Source organism: Esox lucius, chromosome 6, assembly GCF_011004845.1.
Source record: "Esox lucius isolate fEsoLuc1 chromosome 6, fEsoLuc1.pri, whole genome shotgun sequence".
Classification (NCBI taxonomy): Eukaryota; Metazoa; Chordata; class Actinopteri; order Esociformes; family Esocidae; genus Esox; species Esox lucius.
In genome coordinates this window covers 14,007,450-14,031,182 of record NC_047574.1, presented here as the reverse complement: position 1 = coordinate 14,031,182, position 23,733 = coordinate 14,007,450, and positions in this window count along the sequence as shown.

Here is a 23,733-nt window from a genome sequence, read left to right as displayed (position 1 = left end):
ACACTGCACATCACCCAAAGAAAACCACACCCACAGTGAAGCATGTTGGTGGCAGCATCATGCTTTTGGGCTGTTTTTCTTCAGCTGGAACCCGGGCCTTAGTCAGGGTGTAGGGAATTATGAACAGTTCCAAATACCAGGCAATTTTGGCACAAAACCTTCAGATGTCCATTAGAAAGAGGAAGTTCACCTTTCAGCATGACAACGACCCAAAGCACACATCCAAATCCACAAAAGCATGGCTTCACCAGAAGAAGATTAATGTTTTGGAATGGCCCAGCCAGAGCCCAGACATGAATCCAATTGAACATCTGTGGGGTGTTCTGAAGAGGGCTGTGCAGAGCCTCCAATCTGACAGATTTGGAGCGCTTTTGCAAAGAAGAGTGCAGAGATTTTGCCAAGATGTGCCATGCTAATAGACTCCTACCCAAAAAGACTGAGTGCTGTAATAAAATCAAAAGGTGCTTCGACAAAGTATTAGTTTAAGGGTGTGCATACTTATGCAACCAGGTTATTGAGAGTCATTTTTCCCCCTCAAAGATTTCAGTTTGTTTTTCAATTGAATTGTTCACGTTATAGGTCACATCAACTTAGCATTAATATTGTTGTTTGCCGAGTGACAGGACAAATATGAAGGATTGCTTTAGCAGCCAAAAGACAGTAATTTCGGAATTCTGGGTATGTGCTGCTGATGTAACCAACCTGACAATTATTTTGATATGGTTCAATATTAAATTCATTTATTTTACAGTGAGTATGGTCACCTTTTCAGAGCCGCATTTGTCTCTTCAACTTCAGACATTCTAGATTTCTTCAATTCTCCAATGTGAATATGATATTCAGGTGTGATGTGACGAGACTGGCATTCCTTGAGGACAGACAAAAACTGAGGATGTCGCATGGTGACTGAACCCAATCTGGGAGTGCTTCAGCAGGTGCCACAGGCGTTAAAATTATAATAAAAGAAGAGAAGATCACTACTGCTCTGTTAAGTATATCTTGTATTCATTGTTATTGTTTCGTCCTCAAATCATTAATCAAAGATTCACTGGCTTTGGTAAATGTGATAATTCTGTAAAATGAATACTTTGCAATCACAAACATACCACAAATGGACCTGGGCCTTACATAGCTTGAGTACAGGTAGAATGAATATGCTTCCCAGGCAAATTTAGGGTCTCACAACCTCACCATCAAGAAGACCTCCACTGGTGTGCTTGACGACTTGTGATCTAATCGTGGTAACGACGGGACGTATTGCTGGGCACCTTGACCTCAACCAGGGGTGGGTGAGCAGGTTAAGCAAACAGCCCTGGGCTGTGACAATAATCCGCCTGTCCTGTCAACCAAATAGGGTTTCAGGGTGCAACCATAATGCTATTCATCAGCCCCTAAGACCCACCATTCAAGTAAGTAAATTTCCCTGATCAAAGAATAATTGTTTTTCTAAGGAAACTGGGAGCTTGTCTAGCTGTGCCTGTGCATCATAGTTGGGCATGCGACTGTTTTATGCCATCACACATTGAATCAAAATATAGGTCAATGCCATGTCCTTCAGATTATAATATTGGCCTATATATTTCAACACCGGATTCACAAAACAAACATCTTACAAACATATTATGAGCAAATGTTGTTCCCCATGTACCTTATTCTGCACATAGATGTTTTCAGAGTTTAGCAACTTGTGCCGGACAGGATTCAGCCCCCCTCTCTCATTTCTAATTGGTGTCCGTTCTGATATCCTCCAAGTGAAAAGAGAAGAGGCCTGGCCATCCTGGATTAAGACTCCTTGACGCTCTGCAGATTGCAGAAAACATGAAAGTGGGATATAATGGTTGGGAAATGGCCCCCACAACCCCATGTGGCTCCTAAGGAAGAGATCCATAGACGGTCATTCATGCGTGTCTGTCTTTTTACTGGGACCGGTCTTTGACACATCATGATAGTTTAAGAACTGAGAGAAACGAAATCTCAGTAGAGCATGTGATTACTAAGAGAATAATAGTCAATTGTTCAAGTAGAATTATTGTGTATATCTCAAAGATATTTGAGACATTTTCCATGATTTTTCTGGAAAACGTTGGGGTAAAAGATAGATTGAGTTTTTGCTGAAAGAATTCTGGGTTGGATGCAAACCCAAGCTGCAGCAGTGTGGATTCTGTTTCCTTAATTCGTTTAAGCCAATCAGTGTTACATGGTAGGGTTTGGTATACAGAAGACCATCATTATGTCTGTACTGTAGCAGTCCATATTTTGGCAAGCACAGCTCAAATAAGCAAAGAGAAATGACAGGCCGTCATTACTTTAAGACATGAAGGTCAGTCAATCCGGAAATTGTCAAGAACTTTGAACGTTCCTTCAAGTGCAATTGCAAAAACCATCCAGCGCTATGTTGAAAATGGCTCTCATGAGGACCACCACAGGAAAGGAAGACCCAGAGTTACCTCTGCTGAAGATGATAAGTTCATTAGAATTACAAGCTCTAGGAATCTGCAATTAACTGTACCTCAGATCGCAGCCCAAATAAATGCTTCACAGAGTTCAAGTAACAGCCACATCTCAAAATCAACTGTTCAGAGGAGACTCTGTGAATCGGACCTTCATGATGGTTGAATTACTGCAAAGAAACCCCTTCTGAAGGACACCAATTAGAAGAGACTTGCTTTGGCCAAGACACACACAAAATCGACATAGAACCAGTAGAAAATTTGTCCTTTGTTCTGATTTGAGATTTCAAATTAGAGATTTTTGGTTCCAACCACCATATCTTTGTGAGATGCAGATTGGGTGAACGGATGATATCTGCATGTTTGGTTCCCACCGTGAAGCATGGAAGAGGTGTGAGATGGTTTGGGATGAGTTGGACCACAGAGTGAAGGAAAAGCAGCCAACAAGTGCTCTGCATATGAGGGAACTCTTTCAAGACTGCAGGGAAAGCATTCCAGGTGACTACCTCATTAAGCTGGTTGAGTGACTGCCAAGAGTGTGCAAAGCAGTCATCAAGTCAAAGGGTGGTTACTTTGAAGAATCTAAAAAATAAATGTATTTTCATTTGGTTACCACTTTTTTGGTTACCACATGATTCCATATGTATTACTTTGTAGTTTTGATGTCTCCACTATTACTCAACAATGTGGAAAACTGTAAAAACACAGAAATACTCTTGAATGAATATGTGTCTCCAAACTTTTGACTGGCACAATATATTATATATAATATATAAATACAGTCTTAATAACATTTCTTTTAAGTTATGCTTTGCTTGTGGTAAGGCAAACAAATTATTCATTAGTAAATTCTATGAAATCTGAAAGACAATATGCTTGAAAAATGCCATTTCCAAACAGTCCATGTGGGATTTGTAAGAAGTTCTCAGACCTAAAACTAAGCAGGGAACTGTCTCACTGTAGGTAAGAGCACTGACATGTATGGTGGTTCAATGGCAAAATACATATTGTTTTGTGTGAATAACACTAAGAAAGGTGTTTATGTACAAAAATAAAATTGTCTGGACATGCAACAATTTTATTTCAAGATTAAACGCAAGACTATGACCTGAAGAATCTGCTTTGTCCCCCGCACAACCACTTCAAACATTCATCACAACAATCCTCTCTGGTCATTTCTCCTCAATAACTGCCTCATGTTTTCAATGGAAGCTTTCCTATTACTGGCCACAGACCATCACATATTGATGTACAGATTACGCTTCCTTGGTCTGAAACTATTTTAGCATTCCTTGATTCTTATACTTTCAGTAGCGCCATCATCCCCCCTCTGCATAAATTCATACCAATTTCAATGAGAGTGTTTTTACCTTTTACATTGATGGTCTATTTGGGAAGTATACAGTCATCTTCCATTCTCTCAATGTTTTCAAACCTTGTGCCATACAGGATCCTGTGATCAGTGCATTGCCCTCCATGTAACCTGTTCCATCTGCCTCTGCGAAAGTTAAGGCACTAAGTGACTCTCCATAGTGTAGCTCCATCAGAGTAGTCTGCAATTTAATAGACGAGGCCAATGCCATAACTATAAAGCCAACAGTCAAACTCAGTCTCAGAACTTGAAATATTGAGCATACACATTACCAAAAATATTATGTCGGCTGTACAAATTTCAGCAAAAGCTGTCATCAAAATGTATCTATGAAGATTTAAAATAATTAAGTCGGCTAGATTTTAAATGTTTGAAATATTTAGCAGACACTGTTTTCCAGGGCACCTTACACTTGCACAGTGCATTTATCGAAAGATAAGTATTTGGGACAACCGATAAACTCAGTCATATTAATACTTACTCAATGAAGTAGCAATCAGCAAAGTCAATGCTTGTATAAAAAATGCAGGCATTAGTTCTCGGAAAGTAATGGTGACTGTAGGGTTTGAGGAGGGGTTTTGGGAAAATGGGCATGGCATCGGTCCTAGCTTTTAAGAGTAACATGTGATTAGTAAAATGTGAACGGATCTGCATCTTACTTAAGCAAAAACAGATTTGGTTTTCATACTAATGAGAGAAAGGTTCTTAACTTCAAAATAGAAACACACACAAACAGACAGAAACCCACACATACATACAGTATATTGTATATACAGTGGTTCCATAAGTCCTATGCGTTATTGTTAGCACACAAACATCCTAATTTCTGGCCTTAGGTTATAAGATATACTATGTCCCTCAAGATAACATTATTCTCTTTTTCTGTAATCCAAATAAAACATATTTCTCCGCTCAATAAAAAAAGCATGTTCCTTCCAGGATATTAACAGCCTCCCCAGTGGGCAATCCCACGATACATCCCAATGGTCTGTATACATGTAAAATCCTTAAAATGTACACACTCTAATGTTTACCTTGAAAGCACTGTGATAGCAGTTAACCCCAGCAAATTTCAGTATCAACCCTGAACAAAATTAGCCCTTATTCAATTATAAAAAATGCGCATACAACCACATTTCATCATTATCTTTGAATAAAGGGCAATGTCTTTACACCAGTAGTGTGGCAATGTGCTGCTGACATACAGTGGTCTTCTAGGCCTTAAATGCCTTGACTCTAGATTTTACCCTTTCAAAATACACCGCAGTAGGAAGCCAGAGACAGCACACCCCCTATATCTCCCCCAGATAGTAAGATAGCAAATTATAATTGAGATCAAGTTGTGGACTGTTATTTACAATAACCATCAAATCACTATAAGTCAGTTTTCTGGGACATCTGCAACTCATGATAATCAAAGGATGAAACAGCCTCAATCAATGAAGGAAAGAGAGCAGTAAAAGGAAACAGCCTTTTCCTCTGTCTCCAAATCAGTGATCATACATGTGATCATTAGAGCTAATGTAAGTGTCTCTGCAAAGGGAATAGCAAACAGACATGTTTAACATAACAGACTGCAGATCAGAGCTGAATGCACGTCAGTACTGACTGAACACATGCAAACACACAAAGCTCCGTTCATACACACGGCCACGTACAGACACTCACACATACACACACACACACACACACAAACACATCATTTTACCTTACCATTACTTCGTTTCACAGAAATACAAACTATAAACATACATACATCAATAAACAGTACCGCCCAAACACACACAAACACAGCTGTGCCTTCACCCTAGAGACGGTAACACATTGTACATGATGAACACCAAGCTCATCAACACGAAATAAAGGAAAAACACATTGCAGCAAATTACAACGTAAGAATCCTTGCAGGCACAGCACTGCACAGATGTGTTTCACAGGCCTAATGAGGGAATGTCCATAATTCTGGTAGCAAAATGTGTATTGTATTGTATTTGCGGGGTCACAGTGGAGAGAGAAGAGAATGATCTACCTGCCATCTTAAGGGATCAACCTCCATTAGTGTTGAGCTGATGTCCAGTGACAGTCTGGTGGAGGAGCCATGATTAGATTCTTGACAGTTACTACCATTCATTATACCAACTCAACCTGGCAATGCCCATTCACAGACGGGCAGCTGGGTTAGCGTGGCATGCTGCTGGCAGCCTGTTACCACCAACAGCTAAATAATCAAATCACAACAGGCCAAAATAGGGGGCCTTTAACCCCCTGCCTCTATAACTGAGCAGTTTAATGAGCATCGCCGGACTTGTTTTGACATATTGAGCAGTTTTACAAAGAGTGTGACAGTTTGTTGTACAGTAGTGTGACATGACAGTGGTTCGCGTCCTCCGTCACCGAGGCATGAATTACATACAACTCACGGAAGGACAGGAATGTCCTCACAGAGTTGTAACATGTTTGTTGGTACTAACACAATATGTCACCTCGTCGGTGCAATAGCCATGTAGGCTTCCGTAGCTGTGGAAATGCAGTCGTGCATTGATCTACGTTGTTTCCACATTCAAGTCGAGCCTGGGGAATAAGCAAGTCATGTCAGTGCACTGGCGTAGCTATCGGAGGTGTGGCTTTACCAGGGCCCACAGTGGGTGGGGGGGCCGTGCCTGGCCTCTTTAATAAACATTTTTTTTGTATTTGTATTTTATATTGTGTTTTTCTGTGTGGTTATTTCAGTCAGACGTCGGCTGTGAGGTTAATCTACGCCGGGATCGGCTTTACATGCTTATATACCGCATTGTAATTCTTTGTCCCGGGGGTGTGGGGGGGTTCCTGTAAGGACAGCTTGCACCCAGGCCCGGCGTCACCACGCTACGCCAGTGTGTCCGTGACTGTATAAGCCAGTACACACGCAAGTAAGGCAACATTTTATGCCATTTGAGATATTTGATTAAGATTAATATGCTTTATGTGAATCTGTACATTGAAATAGAGGATGAATACAAACAACTTGTGTAAATTACTGTGGCAACTTTTCAAGTGGTCTGCAGAAATAGGAATGAAACATGATCCTTTCTGGAACAAATGACAAGTTAATATACAAAACACACCAATCTGGGCTCACCAACCTACATCACATTTATAGGCCGTATGTGTATATATCAGACAGTAGTGCATCTAGTGCACTGTTGGTTTTGATGCAGGCACTTGGCAGCATGGCAGCCTGCATTTAGTAGATCTTTAATAGATCTACCTGTATTTTGTATTCTAAAGATGCTTAATGTTGGTTTTTGTTGTATTAACATTATTCTTTTGATCAGTTGGATTTACTGAGATCTGAGTGTCATTCACATCCACATTCCAATCAACAGCCACACTAAACACAGGTGCATTTGTAATACTACAGTAAGAGATCATCAAGCCTCTAAGCTACTGAGGAAAGCTTTTTTGGTATAATATAATCTACTTCAGTAAATGGTTTTCCATGTTTGCCAGTGCACTATGCAACTTTGTAGCTCACACCTGTAGCTTGATTATTTTTAGTGGAAATAGATTTGTGAACTCTCCTTTGCTTTTTATAACTGAACACAGCCCTAACTGTTTTGCAAGCCCTGTCTGCATCATCTGTGAATATTTTCTGTCTTTCAAAATGATGCTTTACCCTTCAGGTCTGACAAAACAGTTTTTCAATGGAGAAACAAAAAAGCCCGGCAAAAATAAATATTATCTGTCGAAATAGCAATTAAAGGAGCTAAAATTATGTTCATGCTGATGCCATTTTGGTACTGAATTTAATTAAATAATTAAAGAAGGCTTTCCAGCTGTTAGCAATATGATACTTCATCAGCACAATTTAGTTTTTGATTTAGTGGGAAGTTTTGAATTTAGGAGGGAACGAAGAGGCATGTTGATTGGAAACAATTGCTGCAACTTCATAAAATACCCTTGTTTGTCCCTCTAGGCATGTGTGCCTTAGGCTGCTGAACCCTGATGTATATCATAAGAATTCCCCAGGAATGAATAATCTTGTCATGATTATTGGAGAATAATAATGATGACAAATATGTTTTCGAAAATATGTGTTTCTAGATTAAGAATTTGTTTATTCTTTTAACTATTTTGCTTCCATTGAAGGTTAGATTTCTCACATATTTAGAGTTGAAGATCATGCTAAAAACATCAACAAAATGTTTTGCTTCACCAAGGGTGCCACTCATTCTATGGGGTATTGTACATTGGAAAATAAGTACAGGAAAACTGTAATGGCCAGGGAGTTACAGTATGACACAGTGTGGGCATTCTTCTTCTCTGAGCCAGCATTGATACTAGTCTGACAGTATTACATGCCTTTATAGAAAAGAAAACAATAAAGAATAAATTACATGTGCTGTGTAGTGGAATGAATTAAGGCTCATGTAGTCTACCAAATTGCTAGATTATATTTTGTCGGGCCAGGCAGAATACAAATCCAAACACACACAAAAGCACACAATCACACACAAATAAACAAACACACACACACACACACACACACTGACACAAAGTATATCAAGTATAAGTCTTACATCCTGCTCCTGACAAATGAAAAGAGCAGGATTTGTACTGCCCTGTCGATACATCATAAAATAAAAGCAGCTTGATGTAATAAATATATGACATCAATGTCGGAAATCTATTAAATCAATGGGACTCACTGTTTTAAATAAAGGTAAATTCCATATATGAATCAATGATATATTCATATAATATCTATTTACACACATATATACACACTGTACAGAGTACATCAGTACAACAGTGTATACACAGTACGACAGCACGAGTCACAAGTTTGGACACGCCTACTCATTAAATGGTATTTGTTTATTTTATATTTTCCACATTGCAGAATAATAGTGAAGACATTTAAATGATTAAATAACACGTGTTAAACAAATCACATTTATATATATATATATGTATTAGATTCTTCAAAGTAGCCACCATGTGCCTTGATGATGGCTTTGCTTTCTTACTATTCTCTCAACCAGCCTCATGAGGTAGTCATCCAAAATGATTTTCCAACAGGCTTGACGGAGTTCCCATATATGCTGAGCAATTGTTGGTTGCTTTTTTCTTCACTCATCTAACTCATCAAAAACCATCTCAATTGAGGTTGGGTGATTGTGGGGGCAAGGTCATCTGATGTAGCATCACTTCCACTCTCCTTCTTGGTCAAGTAGCCCTTATACAGCCTGTTGGTGTATTTTAGGTCATTGTCTGGTTGAAAAACAAGTGATAGTCCCGCACAGCACAAACCAGATTGGGTGGAGTTTTGCTGCAAAATGCTGTGGTAGCCATGCTGGTTGAGTGTTCCTTGAATTCTAAATAAATCACAGACAGTATGATCAACGAAGCACCTCCACACCATCACACCTCTTCCTCCATGCATCATGTTGGGAACCACACATGCAACGACCATCCCTTCAACCACTCTGGGTCTTACAAAGTGTCACGCCCTGATTGGTCTCACTATTGTCTCCACCCCCTGACTAAGTGTCTCCTATGTTCCCGTTACCTCTTGACTATTTATGCCTGTGTTTTCGCCCGCTGCCAGATCCTATTGTCTTTTCATGTGTTCCCAGTGTTCACTCCCAAGTAACCTGTTTCCCGTTACCCGTTCTCTGCTCAGCCTTCCCAGTTACCGAACCCCTTCTCTCCCTGACCCCGAGCCTGCCTGCCCCTGTGCTTCTGCCTTGTGGTCCACCTCGTTACGACCTTTGCCTGCCCCTCGAACCAGCCAATTCCTCTTTACCTCTAGGATTCTGATTCATTGTCTGAGCTCTGCCTGCCTGCCAACCAGGAGACTGTCTGTTCCTACACTAAACATCTGTGCATGACATCTCCTCTCTGCCTCTGTGTCCGCGCTTGGTTCCACACCCTGTCACAATGACATGGCAGTTGAAAACATAAATCTGTAATTTTGACTCATCAGACCATTGTACAGGTTTCCATCAATTTCCATTGTGTTTCTTGGCCAAATTTGCAAGACTCTTCTTCATATTGATGTCCAGCAGGGGTTTCCTGGTAGAAACCTGAAAGTAAAGACCTAATTCACGCAGTCAGCTCTGAACAGTTGTTGTTGAGATGTGGCTGTTACTTAAACTCTGTGAAGCATTTATTTAGGCTGCAATCTGAGGTGCAGTTAATTGCCGATTCCCGAGGCTGGTTACTTTAATGAACTTTTCATTTGCAGCAGAGATAACTCTGGAACTTTCTTTTCTGTGTCGGTCCTCATGAGAGCCAGTTTCATCATAGCGCTGAATGGAGTTTGCGACTGCACTTGAAGAACTTGTCAAAGTTCTTGAAATTTTCCAACCTTAAATTCTTAAAGTAATGATGGACTGTAATTTCAAGAACAGCTCATTTGACCAGTTTTTGCCATAATATGGACTGCTATAGAACAGACATAATGATTGTCTACTGTATATCAAAGTCCACTGTCATAACACAACTTATTGGGTAGGAAAAGTTGTCAACTGTGTCTTTCCAAATCATGTCCAGTTACTTGAATCTTACCACAGCTGCACTCCAACCAAGTTGTAGAAATATTTTAATGATGATCAATTGAAACTGGATGCACCTAGGTTTGTTTTCTACTACATATATTTATGACTGCCAAGAGACATTTTGTTTTATTGCATAAATTATTCTATACTGTCTATTTTTCCGTGATATTTGTTTAATGTGATTACCATAACCTGTGAATAGGATTAAAAGGAAGATCAAAACACAAATAGTCTATTGTTCTTCTAGTGTGAGCAAGTTTTCACAATTTATACAGCACCATCTCTATCCACTATCCCCTACTTCTAAATGTAGAAGCTCGCATTCATTCCAGAATTTAAAAAGGGGTTATTGCACCAACAGTGGAGGGATACAGTACTGCAATGTTATCTAAGGCAACAACAGCCTTCCTTTATGAAACGTATGTTGCACTTTACACGGGTGGTGGGAGTCAGCACATCCATGAACAATAGCATCCTTTGAGAACTGTCCTATTGATTACGGATTAGGTTTGGATAAAATCAGTTTATTGGAGCGAGGGTTAACAGACCCCTGCAGATTGTATCTCTTGCCCTACCAAACTATTTTTTATACAACATTTAAGAACAATTCAGACCTAGAAACTGATTTAAACTCAGCATAGTTGAACACAGTTGCATGGATGTTAATGTACTGGGTCCCCATTTCATCCACCAGATTGGTAAGGATGGGAGAGCTCCCTCTACTGTCTAGAGTGGTACAGAAAAAGTCCATATTGTGATAAATGTATGCAATATTAATAAAATTTTATTGCATGATTATAATATTAATACGCACCACATTTGCATGCATGTATCATACTTTTAACTCCTACTACTAGTTTGATGGTTTTAGTCATCAATTGCCAAATTAACAATCACACAGATTAGAAAATGTATTTTATTTCAATATTTCATTTCTCTACTGTAGACTACCAATAACAAATCACTGATGGTAGAAAGAGTCCTGCGATAAGTGGATGGAGTCGATCATTTTATGTTCATCATCCAAGCCACCCCTGATCCCACATCACTTAAATCTGCTTAAGTTTGTTTCAAAACCTGTTATTTTGGTATCAGATGTTTATCTTTAGCTGCCCTCTCTGAGGGTGTGTCCATGTTTCAGCCTGCGGGTAATAAACAATGGGTCTGTCATTTCTACTAACCATTTCGCCAAAAGCTGTACAGAAGGCTACCGAAATGTTTCAAGATTAAATGGAGATTTGCCTAAATACTGGGTTGAAAGGACACCCCACACATTTAGGCCCTCCACGCTTAGGAGGTCAATCCCTAAACTGCATTGTACTAATCACCACCCACAGACAGGATTCATACAGCAGAAGCATGTTGGGCAACCAGGCACTAATGTGCTTTATGACTGCACCGCAAACATGTCATCAGCAGGCTACTTAGAATTACAAGGGAATCCTATTAATTACTACAGTGCATTTCAATTATTGTTTCAACAGCTAATCCTAAGATAACCAACTTACAGCTCACGTCACAGATTTGTTGCTAACAGTGTGAAGAGATGAATAATGAATTCCTTCACCACATTGTATAAGCACATGGCACATGATTGTTATTTTTTTCACTCTGTGCTAAGATGTTCGTTTCTATACCAAGCATTCATATAGGTGACTGTTTAAACCGATCTATGGTAAAGTATGTGAACTGTACTCACATGGTTTAGGCTTGTCACACTTAAGCTTGTGTCATCATGACTCTGCCTCAGCATTATGAAGAGGCCCTTAGTTTCACACGTCAGCCGATGTCCAATATAATGTCATTTAGTTCCTTCTCTTTTGGTATTGGACCTGAATAAGAGCACCTCTCAGCAGCCATAGGCACAAAAGTCTGTGGGAAGGTCTACTAGATGAGTTCTGTACTGTCTGGTGGTATGATCTCAGCTGGGTGCGGGGAAGGGGCACAGCCCAACAGAGATCTACACTGCCAGGCAGTCCGTCAGACAGTTTTGACCTGGGTCCTGTAGCATCCCACTGGGCGACCTGGTGGCCCTTGGGCTCCACTGTGACACAGATCATGAGGCTCACGCGCCCAGTCGACCAGACAGAGGAGTGGCACTGGAGTTCTGAAGGAGAGAACGACACGGCCTTAAGTCCCCTCTTATCATGATTCAAGAAAGAGTTCCCTGAGTCGAACCAGCCTAGCGAGTTATCGAATGAGTCCCTCTGTGGTGACTCAAGATTAAATGGTTTATATCCAAATATCTTAGTTTAATGATCTGCTTATTATATCCTATTATAACTTCTTCCTATTAAATTACTGATTAAAAAGGCAACTAAATGTGAGGCAAAATGCTATTGATAATTCTGCACAATAAATTCACCATTGCTGGTTTTTACTGTCGATACACAATGCATTCTTAATAGGAAAACCACTCTGCATTTGATCCCTGGTGACCTTTAAAGCAGCGTGTCAAATCGTGTCTAGATCAAACTATTGAGTCTTTTTTCTCCCTTTTTTCCCCCCTCGTTTTTATTAGGAGAACAGAATTCCTAACCCCTTATGACAGGATAGGAGCAGAGGCAGGAAGATGGAGTAAAGGGAGCAGAAATGTGTAGGGCTCATGCCGGGATCAAACTGGGATCCATGCCGCAGGGGCCTAGTGTAGTATGGTTCTGAGTATTGCCCACTCGACCAGACGCTGGTCCACCAACACTTGATTCTAACCAGAGCTGAAGCGAAAAGAAAACCTAATTGGGAAAGGATTTCTATCATATTTTAAGGCGTTAGGACTGTACAAACCTAATCTCTCAGCCCTCACAGATGCAGGGATCTTAAATGTCTGTCTGTGTCTGTACACAGTGTACATTTATATTTATAGCCACCAAGTGGGTTAATCCTTGTTACGTAACATTTACAACTTGGAGGGAAGACATTTAAATGGGACTCTCCCTTACACCATACCGCCTCCCCGTCAGAGTCTGTTGTCATATCAACCTACATCAATGTTTTCACATTCTGTACTGGTCTGGTACCCTAGGGGCAAGAGCCAGCTCCAGGGAGTAGGCTACTTTGAGATACAACCAGAAACTGAAATGTTTTTGTATATCAAGATTTTTTTTGGTCAGAGTGTGACAATCTTTGCAAACATTTCAGCAATACTTGACTTATAGCCTGCAGATATAAAGCTTTGCTACTTGCTATTAACATAAAGGAAGAGGTCAACTGAGATATTTTTGTGACGATCTAGTAGGTCACCGACAGGCAACATTACCCATGTAAAGGTTCACATCTGCCAACACTATCCACACAGACACAGCTTGGGCTTACCACCTTGCATTTTGTAGACAAATGCAAATTACATATTTTTTTTATTTTGTGGACAAATAAGCAGGGGCTGTAGACAAATAAGCATGCACTGATATCATATGGTGCAATACATCATATGGATGCATTCATATCGAATATGTCATGCATTCTATGCTAATAACATAAAACCAAGCGTGTATGAAGTACTTCAAATTCTACACTTCCAAGACATCCAGTCAGTGGTTTTGATCGAATGTATGATTATTAACCATTAAGGGTATACATATGCATGCAGTGAGGTAAGTCTTAAAGGGGAGTGCCTACATGAGAATGTGTAGGGAACTGAGCTGCCTGCATTCCTGACAGCACGGTTCTGCTTCAGTGGACTCTGACCTGAGAGCACTCAGGAGATCATTAGTGGCGACACACTGTCTCTGTACCAGTAGGGGTGGGCTGTTTGCTTTGTGCGTGGAAGGCAGGTGTGGAGAATACACTGAGAGGCAAGCTTAGCTGAGGGCTTTTAGTTCTCTACAGCGGTTCAGGTTGAGAAGAGGACACCCTTACAGAGATGTGAGTCTTCAGGCTCTACCAGCAGCCATCATGGAAACACTCCCCTCCTGTCACATTCCTGGACAGGCACAGCAGATGAGATGAACTGGGTTGCCAGCACACGGGGCTTCATGGCTTAGTGGAGCTCCAGAACAAGACATCTCAAAAGGGGCCTTTTCAGTGGCTCTCATCCATTGGTGCCATGAAGATTAGAATTTTTTCCTGTAGATCAGTTTCTGATTGGTGGAGGAAATGTCCCAGAACATTTTCTATCTGTCCCCCTGTTCCGTGACCATGATCTAATGCTCAAAGGCACTAAAGACCAAAAAACATGTCTAAAAGAAGAAAATGTAGAAAGGGCACTGCCAATAGAAACAGATGCAGTCAAAATACCAGGCCGGAGCTGCAGGTATTATATTCTGCAGGTACAATATGCCATTTGTCAAATCTGACATTTAATGAAGAAACATTTAGCTGTTTGTAGTACAGTATCTGTATTAAGACACTCAGTCTCAATAAGAATTGGATTTGAGTTATTCTCAATGGGAGGTGAGTCACTAGGAGTTGAGTTATTCTCAATGGGAGGTGAGTCACTAGGAGTTGAGTAATTGTCACTAGGAATCAAGGCTTCCTTGATTCCTTCCTTTGCATGCTTTATATCCCTCTACAATCCTCACAAACTAATTCTCTTTCTTTTCTCTTCTCTTTTAACTTCACTTCTTTTGCTTTGCTAGCTGCCACTTTAACCTCCTTTCCTAAGTTTTCTACTAAATGTCCTAATACAATTTATTAAGTTTTAGGCATTTTAGATGTAAACTTGGTCAAGGCGTAGGACAGTCGACTATATTAAAACACTTGAATGTTTTTAATTCCCCCTCCATGAACTGCCACCTTAACGTGGAGGAGGGGTTTGAGTACCCGAGTGACCCTAGGAGCTATGTTGTCTGGGGCTATATGCCCCTGGTAGGGTCTCCCAAGGCAAACAGATCCTAGGCGACGGGTCAGACTAAGAGCGGTTCAATACCCCTTAATAATGAGAAAAATGTTAAGGTCCGTGACGTCCGTGACGTCGCCCGTGGAACACTGGACCAGCTCTATACCCTCTATGGGGTGTTGGAGGGTTCATGGGAGTTTGCCCAACCAATCCACATGTGTTTTGTGGATTTGGAGAAGGCATTCGACTGTGTCCATTGCGGCATCCTGTGGAGAGTGCTTCAGGAATATGGGGTCCTGGGTCCTTTGCTAAGGGCTGTCAGGTCCCTGTACGACCGAAGCAGGAGCTTGGTCCGCATTGCCGGCAGTAAGTCAGACTTTGTCGCCGGTTCTGTTCGTAATTTTTATTGACAGATTTTCTAGGCGCAGCCAGGGGCCGGAGGGTGTCAGGTTTGGGGACCACACGATTTCGTCTCTGCTCTTTGCGGATGATGTTGTCGTGTTGGCCCCTTAAAACCAGGACCTTCAGCATGCACTGGGACGGTTTGCAGCGAAAGGACAAGATCCCGGATACAGGCGGCCGAAATGAGCTTTCTCCGCAGGGTGGCTTGGGCATCTGTTTCGGATGCCTCCAGAACGCCTTCCTGGGAAGGTGTTCCGGTCCCGTCCCACCAGGAGGAGACCCCGGGGAAGACCTAGGACGGCTGGCCTCGGAACGCCTCGGTGTCCCCCCAGAAGAGCTGGAGGAAGTGTCTAGGGAGAGGGAAGTCTGGGCATCTCTGCTTAGACTGCTGCCCCCACGACCCGGCCCCAGATAAGCGGAAGATGATGACATGATGATGACATGAATGTTTTTAATTCCGTCTGGCGCTATCTTGACATTTTGGCTTGTAATGTGGCCTCTCTTTATAGTAAAATGAAGTGCTTCATGTATGTGGATTCTGCTAGTATTTCACTTGCAATGCAGGTTTTGTAATGTGGGACGCACTGTTTTCATTCATGAATTTGGTTGATGCTAATAATGCTAATTACAGACTGGGACAGAGCTGAATAATGGAGTGTTTAGAAAAATGTTATTCAAGGGTGGCATATCATTCTATTGTTGGTTATGCCCACTTTACTTATACAAATCCAGCTACTGAAAATGGACAATGTAATGTCTTGCTAATAAATATCATACACTTTATGTGTTCAAAGTTTGGCACTTTCAAGTGTACAAAATCACTGAGTGTTGGGAGTTCCCTAAGTATTATATATGCAACTTACAAATTGAGGGAAAATATGCAGTATTTTACTCAGACACATTATTTATATTATTCTGCCAAGTGCAGACGCACAAATCAATGCATCCTGAAAATGAATGCCTTACTTAAAATACACAAACACTGAATATAGGCTACTGAGGTAATACAATAGCAATTTAATATACTAACAACATTTAAATTCCAACTGTTAATCACATGACCACACATCACATTTTGTTGATGTTATATAGATGTCCCGATATGTCTGATTTAGGATTATTGTAGATAAACCGGATGGATGTACTGCCAAATTCTCTGAAACGCCTTCTCTGAAATGGCTTATGGTAGAGAAATGAAAATTTCACGGGCAATAGTTCTGGTGGACATTCCTGCAGTCAGCATGCCAATTGCACGCTCCCTTAAAAACTTGTGACATCTGTGGCATTGTGCTGTGTGATGGAACTGCACATTTTAGAGTGGCCTTTTATTGTGGCCAGCTTAAGGCACACCTGTGCAATAATCATGCTGTCTAATCAGCATCTTGATATGCCACACCTGTGAGGTGGATGGATTATCTCTGCAAAGGAGAAGTGCTCACTAACACAGATTTAGACAGATTTGTTAACAATATTTGAGAGAAATAGACCTTTTGAGTACATAGAGAAAGTCTTAGATCTTTTAGTTCAGCTCATGATAAATGGGGGCAAAAACAAAAGTGTTGCGTTCATAATTTTGTTCAGTGTATGACATATCTTGGAAAAGTTTACCACTTCCTAACCCAGAAGCACAGAGCTCAGCTTCTCGCTGCCCAGATTGCATGTCGCCTCTATATTGTCATTGGTTATGAATCGGAAGCAACGCTTTCACAACACATGGTATGATGGTATGAATGCAGCCTTAAACACTGTTAAATGGCAATCTAAACCGTGTCGCCATATGCATCTTATCACAGTGTTTGTTTTTAATACAACAGTGCACAGTTTCAGTAATTATAGGCAATATCTGTAGAATGTACTATCTGTATGAAAGCTAGGTGCGAAAACTCACATTGACAACTATTCTACCCCATCCCCTTCCTTCCCACTTCCACTCACTCACTTCTGGTCCAACCATTTAATAAAAACAGTAGGAACAGAAATTTAGTAAACTGTGTACAGATTTATAAATGTTAATTTGCCCCTCCATCCCTGAGCCTAACTAGTATATTTACAGTGTTACATATTCATTTGTAAAAAAAATATATATAGGTCCAATATCTGTTACCTCAAAAATAAAAAAAATGAACACATTTTATTTCGCATTAAATGTGATCCCCCACAACCTTTTGTGATGTGCTACACACTGTTATATTTATTTAGAACTCTGGAAGTAAAGTTTATTGTATATTTGAGTGAAAGTTGCAAATTACTCAGCTGACACATTCTGTTAATTAACTGACAGGCAAAAGTCGCCTGTTTTACTACTCATTAAGATGCAATTTAATCAGAAAATCTATCTTGTTTTTCTATTATTTCCAAGAACATTTGTGTGAAAGTTGCTCATATTTATTGCCATCAAATTACTTCCTCAATTGGAATGGTTCAAACAGTGTACATGTAGCTTCGTTTCTCTTCATCAAATGTGACAGCTGTTCTTTCATAGCATTTCTGGGGGTTGAGTTCCTTGCTGAGGGTTAGCGCCAGTTTTCACACCCGCTGTGCCCCTTTTAACACCCCACCAGGAGCTTCCTTCACCACTTGTTACTTTACCTTAAGGTAGTGTAGAAATTTCAGGATGCACAACTCCATTCAAATTATAATAATAAACCTTTCTTTTATTGTAAAAAACAAAAGCTTCTGCTATTAATTAACAAAAGCTTCTCTGCATGTAATACTCCAACAAAGGTTGGTATTTATCTAAATTAAGCATGGCTAGAAACTAAGGCAATTTAAAATTATTGGAATATTTATTTAGTGTTTATTTTTTCACTAATGGGATATGATTAGGTATTACATTTTATTTAGGCTATAACAACAGCAAAATCTCTTTAAGCGCTAGTTGTGATAATTTGCTGTTAGTGAGATTTAAAACAATCTGTGCACGTTATGTAGTGACATCTGATTCATGATTAAGATACAACTATGACTGTAGTTGTGTGTTGGTTTTGCCTGGTGCTATGAGTGGTGATACATAGACAAACTGTGCATCCCTCCATTTTCTTGAACCCAGTACTAAAAGTTCAGCTTGACCCACTCTAAATGCCATTCCACTTAGGTGATTTCTTAGAGACGTCTCTTTCTATTCATGAAATGGTATGTGTACAGTTACCTTACACTTTTGAATTAACTAAACCACATTAAAACATTATGATTGTTGTGCTTTTGCCACACATAAAATGTAATAAATTTTTAGAAGTAAAATGTCAAATAGCATCTAGCCAATATTGAAGCATTATTTCCTAGGTTGAGAAGTAACAACTCGGGTCGGAAAGGTGGCAGAACCAGGAAGACGATCCGGAATAAATTGACCTGCTGGGAATATAGGCTTATGTAGCCACTAAAGAACAACTTGGAAAAAAGATGATCCTAAGCAAAACTCTAGTGTCAAAAGTACAGCCTGCTTACTGACTAGACATAATCTGATGAGAGTACACCCACAATTGATCCAAATGTAATGAAACATGGGCTTATTGCGAAATTATTCAAATGACATTTTTACTGCTGTTTACAACCATGACATCGTATTTGTCATTCTGTAAGCTTTGTTAATTATAAGCGCAGACAAATACTAAAATGCTCACTTAGGGTCTCTTTTCCAATAAGGCAAAAGTAAAATAGCAGGAATAGTAAACTAAATGTGCAAGAACAATAAAATAAATGTGAGAGCTGCTAGAATATTCTCCACCTGTTATTTCTTAAACTCACAAGCAGCTGGCATCATCCACCTGATGAACAGGGATAGAGATAGATGAGGGAATGGATGAGCAAAAAGGGATTAAAAGTGCAGAAGAATTCTCAAACAGATGTTATGAGAACCAGACCAAAATGATGTCTAAGGAGTGAGAGGTCAAGGCCTTCCTCCATTACCTGCAACCTTCCAAGTCAGCAAATGGAAGGGAATGGTTCAGAAGAGTTTTATTTTTTTTTACAGTGAAAGCACTAAAGCACTGAATTGTATGCCGTGTATGCTTTTCCCATGAGCAAACAAAACCATCATCCATCTTGTAATAATATTAATTTAGTCTATAACGGAGGGCACCCTAGCCTGGCCAACACCTGACTCAAAGACCTTCTGACTTTAGAGTCTGGTAAGGGTGCTTTGATGCTTTTGGTCTGAGATTTTGATATTAAAGGGGATGATCACCGCTTTTTCAATGTCCCCATTTCAAATTGAACTAAAAATAATCAACGGTGGCGTGATCTTTTTCTCAATATATGCCCTCTAGGGCCCAGAACACGAGCACTGTGCCTGTTCCCTCTGTCCTGCTAGTAAAAATGTTTTACTAAGGCACGCCCCACGAATCCAAAATGATATTTTTCTTTCGGAAATCTCTGGCATAGCAAATTAATAAGAAAGGTTGCAGCAAAGGGCATGCAAAGAGCTAGCATCCTGGCTTGAGAAAAACATGTCTCCTATCAACAAAGACTCTACTTACCATCGGGGCAATTGAATGACCCTCAATATCAACAAACCTGTTATAATGCAGTTTACTCAAATTAGTTGAAATAATTCAATTTATTTCCCATTCAATTTATTTCAGGACTTAGTCCATTCTGAAGGCACTTTCAATAATTACTACCTGGACTCTGAAGGCTGACCAGTCCTCCTTGGGCTATGCCTGGTGGAAATAACAGCAAATTACCTTTAAACTTAACTGTTCTAAATGCTTGTTTTTCGTGACTTCATAGAACTGCACACTCAGCTGAGCTTTGTAACTACTTTTATTGTACTCATTATAGGTGATTAAACATACACTTTGCACAGAATACTTGCTGATTACTTATTATCTGTACTAGACTGTTTCTGTGTCAACACATAATCAGGAAGACATTTGTTTTTTAAATCTATTCTGCACTTCTGGACTGGGAATTAATGATCTGAACTCAGTTGACTTGGGCTTATCTGACCACATGGCCCTACTCATCTCACTTTCTCCATCCCAATGCCAGCACGGTAAAAATAGAAATGCTTTTGGAATCTGAAATGTATCTTCCCCAGCTCATTTACAGAAGTATCATCTGATTTTGATTTCATGCAAATACCTCTTATATTTTATCAGGTATGGGTTACCTGCTTTGCTCAGGAACACAAAGACAGATTCTTTGTTGGCTTGGGAATTTGATCCAGCCACCTTTCAACTGCTGACCAAGTGTCTTGGCCTGAATTTGCCCCTGTCCCAGCAGCAACCATCCAATCCAGCTTCTCACATCTCAGTTCAACTATAACTGCAAGCCTAACTGACTCTTGTAGCTGAAGGACAGTGCCGGATTCCCTGACATTTTTTTGAATTACACAAACCTTGAAATAACCCGGACTGGACCCCAGCAACCTAAACAAGTACAGTCCAATTCCCAACTGGGCCTTTCTTGTTCTGTTTATACATGCTGTCAGAAACACCACTAACTAAATACATTTTGATTTCATGTTGTAACACAATAAAATGTGAAACATCTTTTGTTCAGGCAGTGTTTCCTTTCCGGCAAATGTTGTCTGGCATAGCAGCAAAACAACTCCACAGGTTTTTGTCTTTGCCCAGGCGTTGTCTGGCAAATGTCAGTTGTGTCTTTGTATTCTTTTCTTTTATAACAGACTTATTCCATCCTAACCTCCGGTGTAGGCAACGATTGTACAGTCTCTTTCTGACAGGTGACTCATGCCCTTCACGTTGATAGTGGTAGTAGCGCCCTGTAGAGGCCCTGAAGTTACCCTGGGGTTCTTAGAGACTTTAACGAGCATCATTGGGTCAGCTCTTGGCCTGAATTTGGTAGATGGTCAGTGGTCTGGAATTTTCTCAATTTCAAGATAATCCATCAGACAGCGGAATAATGTACTTCAAATTGCTTGGAATTGCAATAGTAACACATCCCAGACTCAAATGAATGCATTTAAATATCCTGAAAATGACAAAAGCCTGAGCATGCAGTAATATCTCAACTACAGTAATGTGCAGATGAGGAATCTGTTTCAAATCCTGATTATCCAGAAGGCAGCCAACATAATCTCACAAACCTCACACAAAACCCCACATCAACCCTGTTTTACTTAGCCTATACTGGCTCCCTGTTCAAAATAGAATCAAAATGAAGACACATAGTCTTCAACAATTCTATGGTGTGTTATGTAATTCACATAAAATGGTGGGAAGTAACTCTGACAGTGCTGTTATTCTTAGTTGGAAAAACGTGTTGAAAAAGCCAGAAATACAAGGGGACAATCTGTATTTTCCTCTTATATTTTCATATGCATTGAGTGTACAGCAAAAATAGCATTTTGGACTTTCAATATCTTAACACTCAGGGAAGGCACTGTATTTCAATCAGAGTCATGTATTGTTTTTCACTGAGAGGTGAGCCGCAAAGAAATCGGGCTTATCCCAGAAGCAACCAAAATATTTTACCTTCGTCAAAATCCCCTTTTCACCAGAGTGCATTTTTTTGAAGATGGGGGGGAAAGGCTGTAAATGGGTTGAGAGTTACCCTTTAAGACCCAGAGTGTCCTACACTTGGTCAATGTGCGTCTTTGGGTTCAGACCTGACTTATGGTACAATGAGTATAGCTAGCTCTCAGTGCAGAATGTCTGGGAAAACACACCTCAATCCAGAGATGTGCTGCTAAACACCAATTTGTCCTATTATTTCAACTTTTAGAAGACTGATGTACAATTCACTTTCCCAAAAAGCGTGTAGTGAGTGTAGTGGCCACGGAACCAAAACAGCAGATGTTCAAATCGCACAATACCATTCCTTCTTGTTGCGGAAACTGATCCAATTAGCTGTTTACTCTGTGCATCTGTCATAGATAAATTTAAATAGGGCTTATAGAACTCAGCCATAATGAAACATCAACAACATTGAGATATCTTGAGGTAGATGCATACATTCCATCAATATGCAATAACATTGTTATTACATTTTACTTTGTAGTCATTTAGCAGATGCTCTTGAGCGACTGCAGTTAGTGTATACACTTCTAGATGGCTAATTGGAACAAGCAAACAGCGGTAGTAGGGACATTCTACAAAAGAAATCTGTCAGTGCTGGAAGGAAGACATTACAAACAAGTGTTAGTTCACAAAGGCAATGGAAGGGGCGGTTGTGGAGTTGTTTCAAGTATTTGTTGAAAAGGAAGGGTTGCGGATGTTTTCTGAAGATGGACAAAGCCTCAAAGGTAGCTGTGTGTGTGAGGATTGCCTGAAGTTAGGGAGGGAGACTATCCTTGCTGCTCCGTAAGCAAGCACCACGGCCTTGTAGAAGATGTGAGCTCCAACTGGAAGCTAGTAGAGTGAGCAGAGCAGCGTGGTGAGGTGGAGGGGGTTTGGTGGCCCATGCCGGGAGCTCTACCAACAGTGATTTGTAGTAGTCCAGACACTAGATAACAAGTACAAGTAGATCACGCCTACATTTCAGCCAAAAGACTCTTAGTCGGTAAAACCTTTTTTCAACCAACATAACAAAATATAATTTAAAAACGGTCTCAGTTTACTATTGCGAGTAAGTAGTAGAAAACCGCAGGTGCAACTTCAAAATATGGTTGTAGGTCCGGAGTTTTTCTCTTGACACTCAGTTAGCCATGTCAGTGATGAGGTTAGAAAAGATCAAAGGTCACTGTAGCTTTTCAGGCACAATCTCAAGTACCTTTTGCTCTACAACAGCTTAGGCATCAGGTCTTGACAATACAGCCGTTGTTAGTTTCCTCTAGGCCCAGTGAACCTAACAAGGGAAGCGTCATTCCCTGCAATTCACAAGGACAATAACTGTTTCCCTCATTAACTTCAGGCCAAAAGGTTACAGCTGCAGCAGAACTTGTAGTGCTTTCATCTGATACTGCACCCTTATAATTACGCCATAACATTCATGTTAAAGGCACAATAATGGATGGCACAAACATTACTATATGCCATATGAATATATGTATAAATACACACACACACACATCATAAACTCGAAGTTGCTTATGTCACCCATTTTGCCCCTTATAACTTTTAATCAAACATTATCTGAATGCATGTTCTGACAAAGCCTATGCTGACATACATATATTTTAAAATCATACACTTACTTAATCATTACAGACATATTACATGTGCCTGTATTCTAATAATAAATGAAATAGTAAAACACTGTGCCTTGAACTATGTTAAGAACTGCTCAGAT